Here is a 16,570-nt window from a genome sequence, read left to right as displayed (position 1 = left end):
TTCACCATATAATTTTCTAGTGTAAGAAAATGGATAATCTTTACAATATGTGATTTTTCTAGAGAAATAAAATCTCATATACTCCCTCTTGACCGAATTATTCAAGAGCCAAAATACAATTTATTTTGTGTCAATTTTATAGTAAAACTAATATTATTACTAGATCTAAATAATATTGGTTAATTATGAGTTTCCTTGGGTATATGCTTTTGGGAGAGGTTCTAATTTGAACCTTGTTCATCCAATATTTGGAAGCTCAAGAACAAGTGAGTAGGTGAACTCACTTGTGCCCATAAAACCGAAACATCCAATGTAAGATGATGATTTCTTCTTTAAATTGTTTATAGTTTGCATGCATAAGATCATTCTTTAATTTTATGAAAAATTAAATTAAAACATATATCAATATTTTAAGTATATAGATCTACTTTTCCTTCAATCGGTATCAGAGCCAAGGTTGTTTGCATGCAAATCGGTTAAAAGTTTTTCCGAGTTATAAAGATTAACATATAAAACTTGTATAATTTGTGTTATTATGATATATCACGGAATTAATTTATGCATGTTAATATTTCTGGTCCTAAAATGTTTTTAGGATATTTTGGTTAATTTACGGATTTTTATTGTTCATATTATACAATAATGGCATTTAAATATGATTTTATGAGTAAAAATGTCATTTTCGGACTAAAATTAGCTATACTTCGAATTTTCCAGTGATTTTTGGATATGTTGTCACATATATTATTTTGAGATAACCTGTAAATTTTCATTATTTTTGGACTTGTTATGCTCGAAAAATGGATTTTTCATTATTAAATTCGGATTTAGGTGAAAAATAGGTTAATATGAGATAAATTTCGAATCTGGCCATAGAAATTTAGGATGTTGTCACATGCAATTTTACAAGATGTATGTAAAATAATAGGCTATTGTGAAGTCCTTTTGCATGATTTATGGATTTTTGAAGAAAAATAGCATGAATAGTGACTTTATTAATGAAATATTGATAAAACATGCTCTATGACTAAAGAAAAACATTATATGTTGCATTTTATTATATTTTTCAGATCTAAAATTGAAAAGTTGATAAATATACTTTTTCACATGTTTTTATGATTATTTTGTTAAAAACCGATAAACCGCAACATTGTTTTTCCGAATAAATTTCGAAATTTTTAACCTAAGTTTTTGAACATTATGAGTGTCATGGTATTTTTTCAGAATGTTCATGAGTTTAAATTTCAAATTTCAAATTTATTTGAAATTTTTGTGATTTATTTGAAGTTTATAGCTTATTTTATGATTTTAAGTCCATTAATGAACAATATTAGAAATATGAGTTAATTATGGTCAAATTATTAGTGAAGACTAAATTTTGAGTCCTAAAAGGTTAGGGTAATTAACTTATACATAAATATGAATTTATGTAATTTTGTGATTATAAAATGTTGAAATCACGCAAATCCGTAAAAACCGAGTAATATACGATATTGGCTACTTAAAGGCGATTTAGCATAAAATTGAGCATGTTCATACATATTATAATGCTGCATTTTACTTATGATTGTCATAATTTTATTTATGTAATTTTGAATTATGTAATTTTTACTTAGTATGGCCTTAGTTTTTAATTGGTATTACCCGAAATGTATGGGAATATCGATTCGGTTGTAATTTTTATTGTGATCTCGTATCACCGTCTTGTAATTTAATAGATTTATTTTATTTTAGTTACAAATGTATAATAGGAAATTATGTAATTTATTATGTAATTTTATTCATTTCGGAGTTCCCAAAGACGGATTTCTTCAAGATGGCGATACATAAAGACGGTGTTGCCTCGAGATACGTGCCACAACCAAAGTTCAAGGGACCAATGGAGTTGGTTTCCGAATATGTAATAGTTAATTAGATTTTCTATTCTAGGAAGGCCATACTAGGATTTATTTTATGTTTTGCATTTTATTATATGTCGCATGCATCGCTAAATCGCCATAACTAAAACATGCATCATCATCTAATCGAGTATATCGACCGTGTCAATTAAAATTATCGTAGTTCACCGCTTTAGTTCACTTAAAACGTGGTAGATAATAAATTGACATGACCTCTCGCTAAAACAATTAATTGAGACATAGCCTTACCAAATAGTAGAAACCATGAAAACCTATTTCGCGAGGGAGTGCACTCGGCCCTACCAGGGTACAAACCTTGTTACGTAGGGGAAGTGGGTGATGAGTGTTAATCCACCGAATTCATGTTTATAAGGGATGAATCGGCCCTACCGTGCCCGAGTTGATGTGGATTTGGATCATGGACACATTTATTCGAAATTTGGATTGAGCTCAACGGAAGTATTCGTGACCGTAGTCGCATGTGTTCCGGGCTATAGATAAACATTAGAGTAAGTTTATCGACCAAGAGTTCTAAAAGTAGAATCGATTAAAGTGTTAATCCACCGAGTTATATTGATAAGGGATGAATCGGCCCTACCGTGCCCAAGTTAATATGAATTTGGATCTTGGAATCATTTATCATAGTTGGGTAGAGGTCACTATGTAAATGCCTTACTTGTTATTTACAAGTATTAATAAAACGATAAATGTTATGTTTTCCACTATTCCGTTATCATATTGTTCTATTTCTTTACCACAATTCATATACGATATCATTTCGATTCAAAACTCCATTAAAACATCGTAACTAAAGACAAAATTTGAATTTGCTTCTAAAACCTCAAATGAACCATTGCTAAGGATCTCTTGTAAAGAGTATAGATATAAGTTATTCATTATCAAACCGGTTTTTGATTCTTGACTAACACATCTACTTACAATGGATTGTTATTCATATACTTAATTGAATTAAGTAACTTGAAGCGATAAATTTTTTTTTGGTAATTAGATTTGTCAGAATTCATAATTGACCAAAATAACGCAACCACTTCAATGAAAGTTTTAAGACTAAAACGAACAAATGAAGAGTAATCTTCATGAATTCAATTTTGCTTCTCAAAGCAAAGACTCATTGAAATGAGTGGGAGCATTCTCTTAAACCGTTAAGATGAGGACGAGGTTCAAGAAGTAAAGATAATAATGGAATTGATACAAGGTAATGTTAAAAGTAAAGTTGTTGAGAATAGCAATACTAAACCTATCAATCCCGACCGATAAAGTTTCCATTGTCTTAAATGTTGGACACGAGAAAGGAAACTACCTTAAATTATTGAAGAATCAACAAGTTAGTTGTGGGACATCTAATGAGACCTTCTTCTTTAAATGTTTATTTGATTAAACATAAATTTTGCTAGTACTACTTCGTCAATATTAGAAACCAGTGGAGGTTTTCATCATTGTGTTCGTTACATAAGATGATTAGAATATGACGACTAGCATCAATAATGTCGAAAGATAGAGTAATTGTGTACTCAATCTAGTTTTTGGATTTAAAGTTGTACTTAATTATGACTATTAAGTGCATAAACTCTAAATAAGAATATAAACTTGTTAAGATACAAAAGAGGTTTTCACTTTTGTGACCCTATACACCACGATTTGATGTATGGCTAGCCCATTATCAAGGTGATTATATTCTAAACCAAACTAGAATGATATATCATGTAGATGATATAAGATTCAAATTGGTAACCCAAGATTAAACCTTAAATTTTGGAATGATGAACGCAAAGAGTTATCGAGTACTCTTGAAACCATTAGATTGTTAATGGTGTATGCGTATCTTGTATTCAAAGCAAGATGTCTCGTGCCTTTTGGTTGAAAAGAAGATCGAGTTTGTAAATCATCGATCCAAAATAGGTTGATCATTTTATTTTACCAACGATTTAAGTTGACGCTAATATGTTCACTTAATAAGGTAAATAGAGAAATCTTTGAAGAATTTCAAAGAGTTCAAGGAATCACGATTTAAGTCGTGATGGGATTATCAAAGTGAAGACTTTGATATAAGCCAAAGGAAATGTGATATAGTATCATAAGTTAATCTCTCTTAGCACGCATTATGGAATAATGTGTGATTGGATAAGAATTCAAACGCTATACGATATGGTGTGGACTTCAATCAAGTTACTTTGAGTTACTTGATCCTTTTGGGGATTTTATCATATGAGATATGGTTTGTCTAAATTATTTTTCCACTAAATCGAATCATATGAGATATGAAATGGTAAGGGTACCATGTTTGTAAGTTTTCACATGAAACAAGTGCTAATTTTTCCTTTTCAATTATCACGAGTACGACAGGTTTGCGGCTCGTGAAGCTGTCTTTCTATAAATACAAGTTTATTTCTAGAAGACAGAGTGGGAGAAATTATTCAAGAGCCACAAAGAATGTTATGTCGCAAGAAACTGGTCTTTCTTGGCTTCATGAGACGTTTTGTGTAAGACATTGTTTCTTCAAAACCTAGGAGGTTAAATTCGTCACTTGTTAAAAATGATGAATTCATGCTACTTTTAAGAAAGTAAAGAGCTTATAACTTACAAAAGAAATTGTTTGATTCAAGTTGATTACTTCTAGAAAGTAATGAACAAATGACTTACATAAGAGTGTTTAAGTCACAACTCAATACAAGGCTTAGAGCCATGAAAATCCGAAATAAAAGGCTTGATTAGTGACAAAGGGTTTTGCACTAATAAAGACAGTTTTCAAGGCTTGATTGGTTGAAAAGAGTTTTGCACCAATTGAAATGCTTAAGTCTATTTGGATCTTCTTAGGGATTGTGTTTCATTATTATGAAATACATAGCGAGTGAATCTAAAACCCACTTCTTCAATAGAAGGAATGTATTCAATACATGTCATGAGTTTTATAGATTCTTGCAATCCTAAGATAATGTGAAACTTAAGAGAGAATCTTAAGTAGGACATCAATGAGTTGGAGTCAACATTTTGATCACGTGATAAAACTTTTCTCGATAAGACGAGAAGTTGTGTTTATACATGGAGTTTAGTGGGAGTTACGGAAGTTTTAATTAGTCTTATATGTGGATGACATATTTGTTGGGGCAGATGTCCTTAACAGTTAGTGCAAGGACTTATAAATCTCTAAAAGGATCAAAGGGTATACTTTTGTATCATAATCAGTTGGTCCACGTTTATCAATAACGGTTGGCTTGCTAGATAAGTTTGACGTTATTGTCATATAGATGGCGGTGATCAACTGGTCCCTAAAAGTCACACCTATAGGATACGTTTGAGAGATGTGACGGTATGAAAATACAGTCATGTAGATGCCAAATTTGACTAACCAGTTAGTCCGAGTTATTTGACTAGTAATTAGTCAAAAAATGTGATGTTGAGATAATTTTATTTAATACGGATTAAATAAAAATGGCTAAGACGAATTAAACGATTAATTCGTAAAATTGAATATAAACGATTTATATTTGATCAATGTATATTGAATAAATTAATTATACGATATTGTCTTTGTCGGACATGTATTAATAATTCAACTAACCCGTCTTATTAGTTGATGCTTTAATAACCGATAACCGATGACGATTTATAATTAGACCGTGTCATATACATTTAGTAATTTGGATTCGGACCACGAGTTTATATGAAGAGGAAATGAAAAAGCCCATGAGGCTCCCTCTCACTCGGTTTGGCCGAGCCAAACATAGACAAAAGGAGCCATCTCCTCTTTTGTTAACCTAAGCATTTCATTTGTATGAAAACTAGGGTTTTGGGAATTGTGCCTCTCGAAATTCGGATCTCTCATCCAACACAAACTCACAAAACAATCCCCTCAATATTGCAAGGCAATTAGGGGATTCACTCTAGCACAAGGGCATTTCTCGGACAATCTTGGGTGCAACATTTAGGAGGAGATCTACTTTGATCTCTCATTGCCATTTTGCACTAGGACCGAAGGTTATTTCTAATCTTTATCGTTTCATTATGTTTTTCGTTACTATAATCACATGTAAATTTTGCGTTATAATCCTTATATTTAGAGGGTGTTATACGGATATTACCCCACAAGTGGTATCAGAGCGAGGCCACGTAAATTTTTATATGTGATTTTCATCAAGCGATTTTTGAATCGGTTTTTTTTTGGTTAAAAATTGTCACGGCTGCAATTTTTTTCTCGGCACAAATTTTTTTTTTTGCCCTCGGCAATGTTTTTAATTGCTGCGTTTTTTTTTGTGTTTTGTGCCTTGGGATCCGTGTCAAGTTTACACGGTAATGTTTGTCTTTTGTTTTGTTTTCATTTTCGATCTTTGCATATTGTATTGTAATCGATATTCATTGCAATATGTTAAAGATCGATCCAAATGATTGCATAAAATTTCGTGTGGCTAGTTTTTTTTTAGAAAACCGTGTGGCCTTCATGAACACGGCCTGTTTTTCTGTTTTTTTGCATCGTTATGCGTGCCACACAATTTTTGTTAGATCATTCGATCTCTTGTTTTCAATCGTTCTTCACATGTTGTAATTTTAACCGATAATTATTGCAATATGTTGAAGATGTAACAATTGTAATTTGATTTCTATACGGATTAGATTAAAATTGCAATTGTGTTTTATCAAACCGTTTTGTTTTGAACTCTTGTTGCTCTCGTTTTAGCCGATTGATTTTTTTTTTTTGGCCTTTTTAGGCTCTCGGCTTTTAAGCCTTTTATAAAAAGAAAAAAAAAAAAAAAAAAAAAAGTTTCTGCATCTTGTTCACGTACACGATGAGAGGAGAAAAAAAAAAAAAATTTTTTTTGTTTTTTTCGGCCATTTATGCATAAAACGGATTTATGCTCTCGCTTGATAGTGAAACGGTTCACCCACGTAAAATAATGTTACTTTAAAACGATTTAAAGTAACGGATTATCACGAATTAAAATTAAGTTGATGAAGCGGTTTTATCACATAATTTTAATTATTTTTGGTGGTTTGGATAAATTTAACATAATTACGGAATTATGTCACGAATAAATTTAAATTTTAGTTGATGCATTTTATTTATCGTTCTTGTTTAATTTGAATGCTTTTAATTACATATTTATTTATTTTGCAAACGGTTGTAACTTAGTGTGGCCTTAGTAGAACGTGTTACCGTAATGATGGAACACGGTCTTGGTTGTATTTTGAGATCTCGTATCTCCACTTTTATTTCTTTTAATTACAGTTTTTATTTAGAATGTAAATAGGTTTATATTTGTAAATTTTAAATTGTAATTTTTGAGAAGACCAAAGATGGAGACCGGATGCTCACTCCCGCTACATGGATCAAGATGGAACATCAAGACAAGCTTCTCGGGTCCAACGGTGGATTCCAAAGTTGTTTTATGTTTTATTTTACTAGGATAGGCCACACTAGGATTTTTATTTACGTATTGCATTCCTTTTATTTATTTTCGTAACGATAATATGCATCATATTCCGCCTAAAAACCAAACCACCTAATTATTGCATGAAAACTGACACATATAGAGGTCACGAGTTAGTTTTCTTCTGACATTCTCATGTCACACGATCATGCAAAGCCATCACCTAAATTGATTCATTCACGCAGACGCTAGTTATTCGTTCACTTAAAATGAATTATAATTAAGTTGATGGGATCTTCCTCGTATAAACCAAAATTGAGAACGGTCTTTATAGGTCAAACTCCAATGAGTCCCTTCTTCGTCGGTAGGCATAATATGACCCCTTCTACGTCGGGTAAGTTGGAACCGATTGACCTATTTTATCTCAACACTATGGTCACTCGTACGATCCTGTGACTATGGTGGACTATAGATAGGATTTACGGAAATCTATCGACCAAGAGTTCTTCCGGAAGAATTAGCTAAACAGTTGGCTTATCAATTTATAGAAATTGAGTCTTGGGATCACTTGTATCATTCTTGAGGGAGATCAATTATGCAAGTGCATTGAGTCTACACGTTAAAATGAATTTTAAATAGACTTAAATCACCTCGATGAGTTGCTTATTTCGTTTCGTTTTTCTTTCTTTTTCAGTGTAGATCACGAACTTCTAAACTGCTAATAACAAATGGTTGGTTCTACTGATAACCCAATGCCAAGTGCCACATTGGACCGTGAGTCATGGCTTCGGATCTTCATGAATCAGATGAATCAGTCAACTCGACTGAAGAATGATGGATCAAACTTCGGAGACTGGGAGGCAGCATTACGGAATGCTGCGCTGGCGACGGAAGCTCAAATATCTATTAGAGCCCCTCCCGCAAACCCAGGTCCCACGGCTAGAGCTGCTGAAATCACCAAGTTTAATGATTTCTGTATGGAAGCGGGTGCGATTAAAAACGTGCTCATTTTTGCAATGGAATCCAATTTGCAGAAACGCTTCATAGCCCATGGTGCAAACAAGATTTTCACCACGCTCACTAAGGAATTCTCGAAAGCACCGAGAATCGTGACCTACGAGCATACCACTCGCTTCTTTGATGCGAGACTCCAGAAGGGCCAACCGGTTAGCCCACACATTCTCAGCATGATTGAGAATGTCGAGAAGCTGGAGACCTTTGATTGTAACATCAGCGAGAACATTGTTATCGACCGCATGCTTCATTCACTCCACGATGGTTTTTCGCAATTTAGAGCGAATTACTATATGAATGATTTGAAGAAAACCCCACATGAACGCACTCCTTCTCGTACGCAGGACCGAGAAGGACATGAAGTTCAGTGGGAGCTTGAAACAGGATGTTCTCGTTGTGTCAAACAAGGGGAAAGGTAAGGGCAAAGCTCGTGCAAACCTAGCGATGAGGTAAACCGAAGTTCAAGAAGTCGGGTTCGGGTAAGAGTGGGCCTGGTGAGTCGAGCACCTCATCAGGCGCGACAAAGAGCAAGAATGAAAACATGGAATGCCATCATTGCCACAAGACTGGGCATTGGAGGCGTACATGCCCTGTTTATCATGAGGACTTAAAGGCAGGTCGTGTTAAACCTGTTGGTATGTCTTCTCTCTCTTCTACTTTTATTCATATGATTGAGATTAACCACGCAAGTTACGGAACTTGGGTACTTGATACTGGTTGTGGTTCTCATCTGTGTAATCATGTGCAGGGGCTCCGAAACATCGAACCCCTCGTAAAGGGTGAGGTGGACCTGCGTGTTGGGAATGGAGCAAGAGTGGCTGCCATCTCAAAGGGGACATATGTGATCCAGCTTCCTAGTGGATTTGAGTTGTCATTATATGACTGCTATTATGTACCCAGTCTTTCCAAAAACATTATTTCTGTTTCTGCACTTGACAAACTTGGTTTTTCATTTGTAATAGAGAATAATACTTGCATTTTCTCATTACACGATATGATTTATGGCAAGGCAGTCTCCATGAACGGAATTTATGTTTTAGATCAGACCACCGAAATATTACACGTAATGAATAAAAAGTTAAAGGTTGGTGACAAAGATCAAACGTATCTATGGCACTGCCGTATGGGACACATTAATGAGAAACGCGTAAAACAGCTCATCAAAAATGGAGCTATCTCGGCCTTTGATTTTCAATCATTTGGCACGTGTGAATCATGTCTCATCGGTAAGATGACTCGGATTTCCTTCAAAGGTGTTGGAATGCGCGCTGCTGACCTATTAGGGCTCATACACACGGATGTATGTGGTCCTATGTCAATCACCGCACGAGAAGGCTATAGGTATTTCATCACTTTCACGGATGATTTAAGTAGATATGGCTATGTCTACTTAATGAAGCACAAAAGTGAATCCTTTGAGAAATTCAAAGAATACCAAAATAGGGTAAACCTACTTGGTAGAAAGATAAAACGCTACGTTCGGATCGTGGTGGCGAGTATCTTTCTCACGAGTTTGATCAACACCTAAAGGACTGTGGTATTGCCCTACGCTTAACTCCACCTGAACACCTCAATTTGAATGGTGTGTCCGAACGGAGAAATCGAACACTACTTGATATGGTTCGATCCATGATGAGTCACACCGTGTTGCCTGACTCATTGTGGGGTTATGCTCTTTTGTCGGCCGCTCTAATACTTAACCAAGTCCGTCTAAAGCTGTTGACAAGACTCCATATGAACTATGGAAGGAACGGTCCCTAACTTGTCCTTTATACGGGTTTGGGGCTGCGAGGCTTATGTCAAGTGGAGACACGAGGATAAGCTCGGCCCGCGATCGGTCAAGACATACTTTATAGGTTATCCTAAGGGAACACTTGGTCATTACTTTTATTCGCCAACCGAACAACGTGTTTTTGTTGCGGCTAGTGCGACATTCTTAGAGAAGGAATTTCTCGAGAATGCAAAAAGTGATAGAACCTTCGAACTCGTCGGAGATTCCAGAACCAAGTACCGAGCAACTGTTGGAGGAACCCATTCCTTCAATCCCGGCTGCGGTTAACATTCCTGAGGAACCTAGGAGGTCGGGAAGAGTCTCTATTCCTCCGGACAGATACATTGGTATGGTCGAGGAACATGACATAGATGACATTCTACTCTTAACGAGTAGTGAACCCGCAACCTATAAAGGTGCCATGACCAGTTCCGACTCAAAGCTATGGCTTGAGGCCATGCAATCCGAGATGGACTCCATGTATGAGAACAACGTGTGGGATCTTGTTGACCTACCTGCTAAGGTTCGTCCCCTTCAATGCAAATGGCTTTACAAGATAAAGCATTCTGTGGAAGGTCAACAAGATATCTATAAAGCACGACTAGTTGCTAAAGGTTTCACCCAAGTGCCAGGTTTGCACTACGATGAGATTTGTGCACCCGTAGTCATCTTGCGTTCCATTCGGATTATCTTAGCGATCGCCGCTTTTCATGACTATGACATTTGGCAAATGGATGTGAAAACCGCCTTCTTAAACGGTTTTTTGGAGGAAGAGTTGTACATGGTACAACCCGAAGGTTTCATCGATCCACAACATCCTAAGAAAGTATGCAAACTTAAGCGTTCCATATACGGACTTAAGCAAGCATCTCGGAGTTGGAATCATCGCTTCGACCAAGTGATTAAAGAAAATGGATTTACTCGATCGGTCGAGGAACCATGTCTTTATATCAAGTCGAGTGGGAGCAAGATTGTCTTCCTAATATTGTATGTTGACGACATACTCCTGATTGGGAATGACATACCTCTCTTAACTTCGGTGAAAGTATGGTTGAAAAACCATTTCCAGATGAAATATCTGGGAGAGGCACAAAGAATTCTAGGCATCCGTATCTATCGAGATAGATCACGACGGATGCTATCTCTCGATCGAGTCTTACATAGACAAAGTCCTAGAGAGATTCAGCATGACTAACTCCAAGAAGGGGTTCCTTCCTATGGCTCCAGGGGTGCATTTGAGCAAGTCTCAGGCACCAGAGACACCGGAAGAGAAAGAGCGCATGACACGGATTCCTTATGCTTCGGCAATAGGATCTATCATGTATGCCATGATATGCACACGTCCCGACGTGGCATATGCATTGAGTATGACAAGTCGATTCCAACAAAGATCCAGGTGAATCACATTGGATGGTGTCAAGAACATTCTTAAGTACCTACGGAGGACTAAAGAATGGGCATTGACTTATGGAGGCGATCAAAAGCTATGCGCAACCGGTTCTGTGAGATGCTAGCTTCCAAACGGATCGAGATGACTCAAAATCTCGATCGGATTCGTTTTTACTCTTCATCGGCGCTGCATCACCGGAAGAGTTCCAAACAAACTGTTACAGCAGATTCTACGACTGAGTCCGAGTACTATGCCGCGTCTGAAGCTACAAAGGAAGCGATATGGATGCGTCAATTCTTACATGGACTATCCGTAGTGCCTAGTTCGAATGACCCGATCACCATCTATTGCGACAATAGTGGTGCCATCTTCCAAGCTAAGGAGCCAAAGTCTAGCAACAAGTCTAGACATGTACAACGGAAAGCTCATCTAATCCGAGATTACGTGGAGCAAAAGGAAGTAGTGATAGAAAAGATTGCTACAGATGACAACATAGCAGATCCTCTCACTAAAGCATTACGACAAGATAAGCATGAAGGGCACGTTAATTCCATGGGAATTAAACGTGTTCCTAAGTTGTAGTACTCTTTTATGGATTAGATTCATTCCCTTTTGTACTCTATACGACATCATCGTTTTGATATTTATATATTTTGTTTTTCATGTGGAATTGTACGACAATTTTTGAACACCACAAAGTGAACTGAACGAACATTATATTTTTTTTTAGTCCTTAATTGCCCACATGAGCTGATAACTCTGGCAATTATTTTGTGACGTTGGTTGATGGTGGGTTCAACGAGCCATAAGTCAACCGGTTGAATGACCAATCACAGAGGCGATTTATACGGATATTTCGTAGGACACAATTGTGACATCGACGTGGAGTCCTAAATGTTTTATAACATTCGTGCCCGGTCGTGGATAGGACTTCCATGGTGATCCTAAGAGTCGATTCTTTTGACTATCGACCGTCTCTTGAGACTAAGGCAGATTTTGGGTGACTTTGGTTTTATTCTCACGGTCATCCGTAACAGGGGCCAAGTAGATTTTTTCTGGGTCATTTCATGTTGTGCTTAGATCGGAAGGAGTTCGAGTTGAAGGAAATATTCAGCCTTTATCGTGTACTCGATATTTCTCGGGGCCACTCGAGGAGTCAGAATCGAAATGCATGGCCATGCTCGGATACGGATTCGTTTTATCGGTTAAGTTACTCTCTAGTCAGGGAAACCACTCTTGATACAGATCGATTGTAAAATACGACCTTTGTGGATCCGGATCTGCAAATAGTTTTACATTGAGTGGGAGAAATTTTAAATGAATATGAGAATCGGTTATCGCACATACACTTGTACGGACAAGTGGGAGTTTGTTGAGCCGTGTCCTCCGATTAGTGCGGATAACGTCATTGCACATACACTTGTACGGACAAGTGGGAGCTTGTTAGGGCAGTGTCCTTAACGATTAGTGCAAGGACTTATAAATCTCTAAAAGGATCAAAGGGTATACTTTTGTATCATAATCAGTTGGTCCACGTTTATCAATAACGGTTGGCTTGCTAGATAAGTTTGACGTTATTGTCATACAGATGGCGGTGATCAACTGGTCCCTAAAAGTCACACTTATAGGATACGTTTGAGAGATGTGACGGTATGAAAATACAGTCATGTAGATGCCAAATTTGACTAACCAGTTAGTCCGAGTTATTTGACTAGTAATTAGTCAAAAAATGTGATGTTGAGATAATTTTATTTAATACGGATTAAATAAAAATGGCTAAGACGAATTAAACGATTAATTCGTAAAATTGAATATAAACGATTTATATTTGATCAATGTATATTGAATAAATTAATTATACGATATTGTCTTTGTCGGACATGTATTAATAATTCAACTAACCTGTCTTATTAGTTGATGCTTTAATAACCGATAACCGATGACGATTTATAATTAGACCGTGTCATATACATTTAGTAATTTGGATTCGGACCACGAGTTTATATGAAGAGGAAATGAAAAAGCCCATGAGGCTCCCTCTCACTCGGTTTGGCCGAGCCAAACATAGACAAAAGGAGCCATCTCCTCTTTTGTTAACCTAAGCATTTCATTTGTATGAAAACTAGGGTTTTGGGAATTGTGCCTCTCGAAATTCGGATCTCTCATCCAACACAAACTCACAAAACAATCCCCTCAATATTGCAAGGCAATTAGGGGATTCACTCTAGCACAAGGGCATTTCTCGGACAATCTTGGGTGCAACATTTAGGAGGAGATCTACTTTGATCTCTCATTGCCATTTTGCACTAGGACCGAAGGTTATTTCTAATCTTTATCATTTCATTATGTTTTTCGTTTTATGACTATAATCACATGTAAATTTTGCGTTATAATCCTTATATTTAGAGGGTGTTATACGGATATTACCCCACAATATTGATCATTGCGAATGATATAAGACTTTTGGAGTATTATAATACATCTTTATTATCCGGATTTATGAAGATAAATCCACATGATATTAGCGTCAATAAGAAGTCTTATGTTAATAAGATTCATGACTAGTTCAACCAAGTTGAACATATTTGATTGATTCCATTTGCTTCCGCTGCAAAATCAATTAAAAGGAAATGATGTATAACACTTCATATACTTTGAGTATGATGAATTGTTTTCAAAATCGAATTTAAGTAATCTTTACCTAGTAAGCTATAAAGATTACCCTTAAGTGCTTGCAGAAGCATTAAGGCTATGATGCAAAGTGTTTATGATGCAATTTTGTGTAAGGGTGTTAATTAAGAACAATAAGAGATATTTATAACGGAAATTAAGCACACTTGCAATCATGAGATGTGCAAGAAGGATGAGTCCCGCACACTGTGAAAACAGTGGGAGCTATTCTTAGGCTAGAGGGCCAATGTCTTGATTGGATCTCGACACGTACTCAAAAAGTTTTGTAATGCAAATGTATACATTACAAAGGAAAACGAGTATGTAGTAGGGTTGAGTAAGGTACAAGAAATTGATAAAACCTACTAACCAAAGCCTTCTCATAGGCTTAACATGATGAGTCATGTCATTTCAATTGAATTGAAATGAACAACTACATACAAGATCAAATTAGATTATAGAATATGAAATAGTAATCAGGCATTGACTATTCATATGTGATAATCGCATTTGTCGTTCGAGTTTTTCTTTAAAACCTCCTTTTATACTTTGTTACATCCAAACGGGTTGTAGTGACAATTGAACCCCGTTAAAGTGAACACGGATTAACATTGTATTCGCCCATAGTCACTTGTATGAGGTGACGTCTCGAAGTGACTAGAGTGTGATGCGATTGATAGCAAGTTCAAGTGTCATAGAGTCATGTGAGATGACTAGTCGATCACATAGGCAGACTGTTAGGAACACCTTGTCGGGCCTTATGACCGCTTATAGAGTTCTGTCAATTTATATAGCCTGCTCGTGGCGAGAGCTACTATAGTATTCAAATGACTCGATTCTTTTGACTAAAGACTATTCGCCTAAGATGGCACAGTTTCAGATTAACTTTGATTTGTGTTACTACGACCTTCGTAAATGGGGTCAAATGGGCATATTTTGGGTTATGATGGCTGTGGCTAGTCGAAGGGAATGAGTGCGATAGGAATTGTCCATCCCCTTGTCAGGGTTAAAACAATATCTCAGGGCCACTCGAGGAGTAATGAACTGGAAATGCGTGGCCATGCTCGGAAATCCAGAGTGGATAAATCCGGTCAAACAGTCATTCTCTAGATCGAGGAAACCACTCTCGATATGATCACTTGCAAGTACGACCTGAAAGACACCTTGCATTGAGTGGGAGATAGTAATAGGACAAGAGAATTGGTGACGCACACTTGTCGAGGACAAGTGGGAGATTGTTGGGAAATGTGTCCTCAACAATAGTGCGATCACATGATTTAAATATCATTAATAAATCTCATTTTAAGAATACATGTGGGATGTAATATTTTACAGTCAACTGGTCCACACATATCGGTAATGATTGGCTGACTAGAGTTTGAAATTACTGTCGTGCAACGGTGGTGATCAGTTGATCCCCTTAGGTCATACCTATAGGGAAATACTCTTAATTGATTATTTAATTGATCGTATACCGATACGAGTTAATTAAATTGCTTAAAATTGACGGATGATTTTGTGAGTATAATTTACGTATCTTATTGTAAATATGATTAAATGAGACACGGTCTAAGTAATCGAATTATTTTATTACTTAGATGAAATTATTGTTTACAGAAACAATTGAAACGGAATGAATAAATTATTATAAATACAGAATGTTGTAGTTTATAATTTGGAAACATTTTTGGTACAAGTAATTACGAATTACTAGTCGATTTTGTAAATGACATATTTTATGAGTATGTTGATTTTTAATATCTTAAAAATACATTACATTGTGACATGTCATGTAACATGTTACATGTGACAAATTTGTCAAATGACAAAATAAAATGGATTCTCCATTTTATGCTTAAAACCGAAAATGAGGAGGGAGTGTAAGATATGTATTGTGTTTTTATCTTGAGTGGAAAACACAATTATCATATCTAAGTAGTAGCCATGCACACCTACCTTTTGAGAAGAGCAAAAATGAAAGGCATTGGGCATGCTACCCAAGGCCATTTTTTCGGCCATTCCACAAGAAAAGAGAGAAGAGCTTTTCTCTTACATATGATTATTCATTATTCATTCCTTTCACCATATAATTTTCTAGTGTAAGAAAATGGATAATCTCTACAATATGTGATTTTTCTAGAGAAATAAAATCTCATATACTCCCTCTTGACCGAATTATTCAAGAGCCAAAATACAATTTATTTTGTGTCAATTTTATAGTAAAACTAATATTATTACTAGATCTAAATAATATTGGTTAATTATGAGTTTTCTTGGGTATATGCTTTTGGGAGAGGTTCTAATTTGAACCTTGTTCATCCAATATTTGGAAGCTCAAGAACAAGTGAGTAGGTGAACTCACTTGTGCCCATAAAACCGAAACATCCAATGTAAGATGATGATTTCTTCTTTAAATTGTTTGTAGTTTGCATGCATAAGATCA

This window comes from Silene latifolia, chromosome 4 (assembly GCF_048544455.1).
Source record: "Silene latifolia isolate original U9 population chromosome 4, ASM4854445v1, whole genome shotgun sequence".
NCBI classification, from domain to species: domain Eukaryota; kingdom Viridiplantae; phylum Streptophyta; class Magnoliopsida; order Caryophyllales; family Caryophyllaceae; genus Silene; species Silene latifolia.
Note: the sequence above shows the minus strand (reverse complement) of the source record.